Raw genomic sequence first — 7,046 nt, 5'->3', positions numbered from 1 at the left:
GGGGGTGTCTTGAAAAAGGAGTCGAGTGACCTGATTGCTGAGGTCCCAGGTAGAATCTTTTTCTTCCCTTTTTTCTTGAGCAACCATGTTTATTATCATAATTTTTACATGGTATTGCAGTTAACTAAGGAATTACACTGAAGCACAGTAAATCGGTTATTCTCGTAGCTTTCTTGTCCAAAAGAGACCAATACAATCCTTTTTTTTTCTCTATACATTTATTTGAAACAGCTTTCTGTTTTGTGGGATAGGGAGACATTTTTACTTCAAAACTCCAGTTGATACAATGGTGGAAGTCATTCTATGAATTCTTGACTCTTTTACCAAAGTGTATGCTTTTGCCAATGCCTCTCCTTTTTTTTTTTCTTATTGGAAAAAGCAATAAAAGTAAGAATGAGGCATGGAGTATATCATTATTTTTGTTCATTTTACTAAGATTTTATCTCAAACTCAAAAATGTTTGTAACATTTTTATCTCCTAAGTCCAATAAACACTATATTCTGATAGCTAAAAATAGCAAATGAAATTAGCAAGAACTCATTTGTTCTGGCCTTTTTTTTTTTTTCAGCATTTCATGTATTGGAAAATAATTATGAAACGGAATATTAAGTCTGGTGCAAGCATCAAAAATTCTTCTGGAACTAATTCTACCTAACACAATTTAATAGGTTTTATACAGATTTCTACAAACAACCAATTTAAATTAGACACACCAAAATTTAAATCCATAAATAACCATGCAGTTAGTTTAAAGCGCTGGTGTCAGGCCTCTCCCCATCGTGTGTCCGCTCTTACAGTGAAGAAACATCAACAAACATCAGAAGTGATTGTGACTCTCAGTCCACACATTTACATGGGGGTGTCAGAAATACCCACTTTCGGTCTTTAAATCCAGCTAAAACCAACTCCAATCCCTCACCCCACTCAACCTGAGGGCAGCAGCATTCAAGTTTCCTTGGCTGCCAACTTCTTTACTTGGGCGATCTCTCCTGCTACCCCACCCCCCCCACCCCTCCCTTAACTTAAAAAACATTCCCCTCTGCTCTCTTCCATCAAGGAAATCACTTCAGTGATGTCATACTTCCTAAAAAAAAAACAAAGCCAGAAATTAAAGTGTAGTAAAACGGGCACTGAGGGGGGCACTTGACGGGATGAGCATGGGGTGTTACACTGTATGTTGGCAAATTGAACTGCAATAAAAAAATATACAAAAAAAAATAAAATAAAATAAAAAGATTTATGTAACAGTTCATAAAAAATAAATAAATAAAGTATAGTAAAGGTGACTACAGTTTTCACTCCTAAAATTAATTTTTCTTAAGGGCTGGACTTAAAAAACTTCCTCTAGACAAAGAGAATAGAGCAAAAGTATCAAGATGTGTAACTTTTACGGTGAAGTGACAAAAGATGGCAGTTTATTGCTGGTAGTCCCTGGCCTTTGCTGCCTCTGATGGAAACTGGCTGCAGTACTGAGAAGTCTACGTGAAAAGAAACTGAGAGCAACCTCCAGTCAACAGCCAGCGAGTAAGTAAGGCCCTCAGGCCACCAGCCCCTGAAGAACTGAATCCTGCCTGCAAGCACATGAAGGGGCTGAGGGCAGCTCCTTTCCCACTCCAGCCTTGAGGTGAGACTCTAGCCCTGGCCAACAGGGACTGGGCCTGTGAGGCTCTGGAGCCAAGGACCCAGATTCTGTGAGCGATAAAGGCCTGAAACTTTGGGTGGGTCCTGAGAAGGGAATGGTACAGTCTAGCTTTGTTTGAAGATCATGCTCCTGCTGTGTAGACAATGTGTGTGAGGGGCCACCAGCTGGTGGGAGCTGGTGGGAGGCCCCATGGGAGCCCACTAGCTCCCAACCAGGATGGCAGTAGGGCGAAGGGAGGGATAGTTATGAGGTTGGAGGCAGAAGGAAAAACAAAAACAAAAAAAGGAATACTACATGTCTGAGTCATTTTGACAGAAACTGTGAGATACGAATACTGTTGTTTCAAGCCACTGAGACTTGAATTAATTTGTTATATAGAAGGGACTACCATAAGCCACCAAGCATTTGTGGTGTCCTTGTCAAAGTATGAGGCTGAGAGCCCAGGAGGGGTCTTACACTGTTCGCACTCTGTGCCTATCAAATGTCATTTTCATTAGATGTATTAAAGATATTTGTTAGCGAATGAAGGGTAAGTGTAAGCATAACAAAGAGACAGATATACCATAGACAAAGACGTTGAGTAAGGGTATTTGGGGTATTTTTATAATTTTTTGATGTGGTCAAAAACTGAATAACTGGTAGTGTTTTAATAAGGTCTTTGAGGGGCACCGGGGTGGCTCACTTAGTTGAGTGTCTGTCTTCAGCTCAGGTCATGATCCCGGGGTCCTGGGATCGAGCTCATGTCTGACTCCCTGCTTCTCCCTCTCCCTCTCCCTCTGCCTGCTGCTCCCCCTGCTTGTACTCTCCTTCTGTCTTTGTCATAGAAATAAATAAAACCTTAAAAAAAATAAGGTCTTTGAAAGAAATGATGATATATGAAATTTTACATCAGGGTATAAGCAATACATCAAATCAACTTAAAATGACATGATTAAATGATCATTTATTATTAATCATCAATAAATATTAATTTATTTGAAGGAGGGAGGGAGGGAGGGAGGGAGGAGCAGAGGGAGAGAAGCTTCAAGCAGACTCCTCACTGAGCACAGAGCCTGATGTGTGAGATCATGACCTGAGCCAAAACCAAGAGATGGACGCCCAACCAACTGAGCCACCCAGGTGCCCCACCCCTTTACTTTCTATTATTGCTCATAATCTGGATCTTATAGAAAGAAATAAAATTACATTCCAACTGTAAATGGTAATATTTGTTCTTTTCACATCCCGGGGAGAGGGGGTGTAGCCGCACTTGGCACACACATACCCACACTGATGAAGACAAGTTTCCTCAAGTGACAAACAAGCAATGGGAAGGCCTATAAGAATACAAGACGACCAGTTACACTTTAAATTTCAGATAAACAATGAACAATTTTACATAGACATATGTTCCCCCGCCCAAATTACAATTATTTACCTGGTGGGGAAGAGTGGAGTTTTCCAAGGGACGCAGATTACGTGACAGAGGGATTTGAAAGAATCTGAAGAGAAAAACAGAATTAAGAAGCGCTCACAGGTGACACCCTGAATAACGAAGTGAAGAGTCTTTGGGGTTCTTTTCTGCAGCAAAGGTGGCTAGATGGGTACATTAAATCATCAATGTTGTGCCTCCGACTTTGCTGTGCTTTGAGTTGCTCACTTCAACCCACATCTAAATGGCAGCATTGCCTTTGGAGACCGAATAAATGTAGTTTGCTTACCACAAGTTTCCAGCAGAGGGCAGTAAAATGGCATTGAGGGAAAAGCAGGTATTAGGCAGGGACCTAATAGGAAACTGAGTCCAGCTCAATTCAAAAGACTTTAGTGGAGAGATGACCTCCCCACCCTTCGCAGGTGTGGACAAGGCTAAGGAGACCGATAAGGGATATTGCACTTGGAGACTGGCAAGAGCCGGAAGCCATCATCATTCCTAGACCCAAGAACACAGAAGGAAATGGTGATTGCAGAATCCAATGAAAGCTGGATGAATCCTGTGAAAGCTGCCCATGTGGACGTGTGGACGGGCCACAGATGCAAGCCTGGAGAGGGGACGGAGCCGGAATAAATGTCCCACTCCTCCCTCTGCCCTTTGACTCCTCTTCTCGGGTCTCCCACTAGCAGATCCCAAGTCTGCTTACAAGGGTGCCCATGTGATAGAGGCAGGAGAGGTCAGTCTCTTGAGGCACTAACCATGGCTGATTGTCCCAGGAAACAAAACAAAACAAAACAAAAAAACAACAACAGAGCAAAACAAGCAGTGTCCTTTTCCTAAGTTGCACAGAGGCACAGTTTGGACTACTGGCAGCCTGCCTTTTGTCAAAGAAGTGCTTACACATCCACTGGAGTTCAACAAACCTGGCCTGTGAAGTCCAGTACAGGGGTATTTTTATTTATTAAGTACTTAAGTGCAAATCAGCATGCCGGATTCTGGGGCAAGAGAGACTAGTAATAACAATAGCTCACGCTCCTGGCTCTCTCATTATGTGCACTGAAACTAAATAATGTACAGGCAATATTTTATTATATCTTCACGCCAACCCTCTCAGTTGTGCTTTGAGTTGCTCACTTCAACCCACACTATTATAATCGCCATCTTACAGATAAATAATTAGGATGCATAGACGTTAAGTGACTGGCCTATATTGTGAGCTGCCCAGGTGTGAAATCATTTAATCTGACTGCAGACCTTGGTCCATGACCTGAAGGAACCTAGTCCAACAGCCAAAACACTGATTAGAGATGAATGAAAAAAAAAAAAAAAAAAAAGCTTAGCAATCAATGTCTGTAGGGGTTTATGAAATGAGATTAGTCAAGCAACTAAGCCAGAACACATTGAGGCGAAAGGGGCAGGTGCTTATGAGGAAGCCCTGGGGACCTCATCTTAGCGATGGTACCTGTCTTATAAGCGTTAAATTATATTCTGCTTTGTAGCACAGCTATTTTGTGCACACGTGCCTGCCTTAGTGGTCCTCAGCTCTGGCTGCACAGGCGTATCACTTTAAAAAAAAAATCCTTGGGGTACCTGGGTGGTTCAGATTCATCCAACTCTTGGTTTTGGCTCAGATTGTAACCTCAGCATCCTGAGATCGAGCCCTGTGTGGGGCTCAGTGTAGAGTTTGCTTGTCCTTCTCCCTCCCCTTCTGCTCTTTCCCCCACTCAAGCTCTCTCTCTCTCTCTCTCTCAAATAAATAAATTAATTAAATAAAATCTTAGAAAAAAAAAAGTGTCCTAGATGCCACTGACCAAACCATTTAAGTCAGAGTTCCTGCAAATAGACTGCTGACATCAATGGTTTTAGGTTCTCCCCAAGTGATTCTTCTATGTAGCCGGAGGTGACAAAAAAAAAAAAAATGAATTACTCTAAAATCTCGTACAGGTAGGAGTAGTATTTATTCTATAGCTTGTAACTCTGCCTTACATATAGTTCAATATTTAATTGAACTAACTTGAATCAAATAGCTAAGGGGAATAAATTAAGAATGGGAAGAAACACAACTTGGATGGACTCAAATAAAAAGAGGAATAATTTCCTTAATTAACGCTCTTTTCTTTTAATCCATAAAGGGTATAGGATCCTCATACTTGTCTCAGTGAATTATCAGCACACTATTTTCTCAAGAACTACATATGTATCTAAGTGTCCAGAAATTAATTGAGCCATTTCCATCTACATCCAACAGCTTGTAAGCCAGAGGTAAAAAAATAAATAAATAAAATAAATAAATAAATAAATAAATCAGAGAGGGAAAGACTATGTGAGAGGTCATCACCAGCATGGGTGCACACTGGTGGAGACACTGTGACCTAGTAATGGTGGGAGAGAGAGAACGGTGGTTGTGTGGACTAGCTGGAATGGGAGCATGGCCCTAGGGTCAAAGAGAAACCAGAGGGGAAGAAAACAGAGCAAGTCTGGTCATTCTCCTGTGCTCTCTGGTACATTCGTTGGCTTTCCAGATTGGATAAACTTACAGTGTGGCTCTGGGTTGATAGAGGATTTCAGCAATTTTAGTGATGGAGAGCATTTGCAAGCTTGTGACATCTATTTGCTTTGAATGGGAGAGAGTGGGTGGAGAACTTTTGCCTAGAGAATCTCGTGCTCTGGTGGAAGGAGAGGAGAGAGGGAGGGAGAGGGCACAGAGCTGTTAGCAGGTATGCTGGTTGTTGGTGCCCAGTGGAGAGAAGTGCAAGGGCAACAGGCAGCGAGACCTGGGCGAGCCTTGCTGATGGGAAGGATTCCTCAAGTTGCCGAAGCTTGGGTAACACCCTCACCGCATCTCCAGTACTCTTTGATCTAATGTAGGCAGAGTCAGAGACACGTTTTTAGCACAACCTATATGTGACAGGTTGAATTCTTCAAAAACTAAAAGAGGCAAATGAGAAAATAGGGATTCATGAAAAATGAAGCTAAAAATTATAATACGAAGACAGAGTTAATAATAATACCCAATAAAAGTGGGACACCCATTTGATGCTGAGCATGCCAGTAGCTAATGCAGGGGAAGAAACAGGATAGGATCTATTGCATGAAGATGTACAGTGTTGATAGCAGAAATATTAACTAGTAACTCAGAAGTACAACTAAACCTGAATGTTCTCAGAAGTCACCAAAAGAATCTTTTCTTCCCAATGAGGCAGGTGTGTGTGTGTGTGTGTGTGTGTGTGTGTGTGTGCACATGCACGTGTATACATACATACCTCCATATAGATACATATAACCAATTCCTGTACTATGATGGAGGAATTCATTCCCTCCTTTTTCATGTAGCATATGTATTATAAATGTGATTTTCCCAAGTAAATTTCCCTTAAGTCATGTGTCTTGCCATGAAAGCAAAATAAGAAAAATGAATACAATAGATATGACTGTATCCTTAATGAAATGAATGGGCATTAAGGTGACCTCAGAATTTTGTTTCAGTGGACTGATTTTTTGTCAAAAGCTATTTGAAACTACATGGCTGGGAAAATAAAGGAAACATGAATGTTCAAAGACCAACAAAGACCTCGCTTTGCTGTTTTCAATCTGATAAAGATCACTAGGAAATAAGTCTGCCTTCCTCATGGCCAATATGCTTAATAACTAATTTGTCTGAACTTGCTGGTGCTGCAACTTTTTTTGAGAAGTGGGATCCATAGCAATAAGCCATGGATAGCAACAAGATCACTGCATCCAAAAAATGGCCCTTATTTTGTCTTGTTTTAAGATAGTTTGGAGTCACATGAGCAAGAGGGTGAGGTAGGAGTTTCCAGTGCTCATCCCCATAAAGATGGCATCTTAAATCACTGGACAAAAAAAAAAAATGGACTTGTTAAAAATGTAATAATTTATTTATTTATTTGACAGAGAGAGAGAGAGAGAGAGAGCACAAGTGGCAGAGGGAGAGGGAGAAGTAGACTCCCCACCGAGCAGGGAGTCCAACGTGG

The 7,046-nt window shown here is 41.3% G+C and overlaps 1 long non-coding RNA gene across 1 annotated transcript; it reads right to left on the bottom strand.

Moving 5' to 3' along the window:
• Positions 1–1,013: 1,013 nt before the first annotated feature.
• On the bottom strand, positions 1,014–3,124 carry LOC125755237 (uncharacterized). Its single transcript, XR_007411129.1, has 3 exons — positions 3,061–3,124; positions 2,908–2,959; positions 1,014–1,085 (listed from the first exon to the last, which is right to left on the bottom strand). It is a non-coding gene; the product is annotated as an uncharacterized LOC125755237 (long non-coding RNA).
• Between the last annotated feature and the right edge of the window lie 3,922 nt (positions 3,125–7,046).

This window comes from Canis lupus, chromosome 1 (assembly GCF_003254725.2).
Source record: "Canis lupus dingo isolate Sandy chromosome 1, ASM325472v2, whole genome shotgun sequence".
In the NCBI taxonomy this organism is placed as follows: Eukaryota; Metazoa; Chordata; class Mammalia; order Carnivora; family Canidae; genus Canis; species Canis lupus.
The sequence above is the reverse complement of the archived record's forward strand: the minus strand, read 5'-3'. Positions and strand labels throughout refer to the sequence as shown.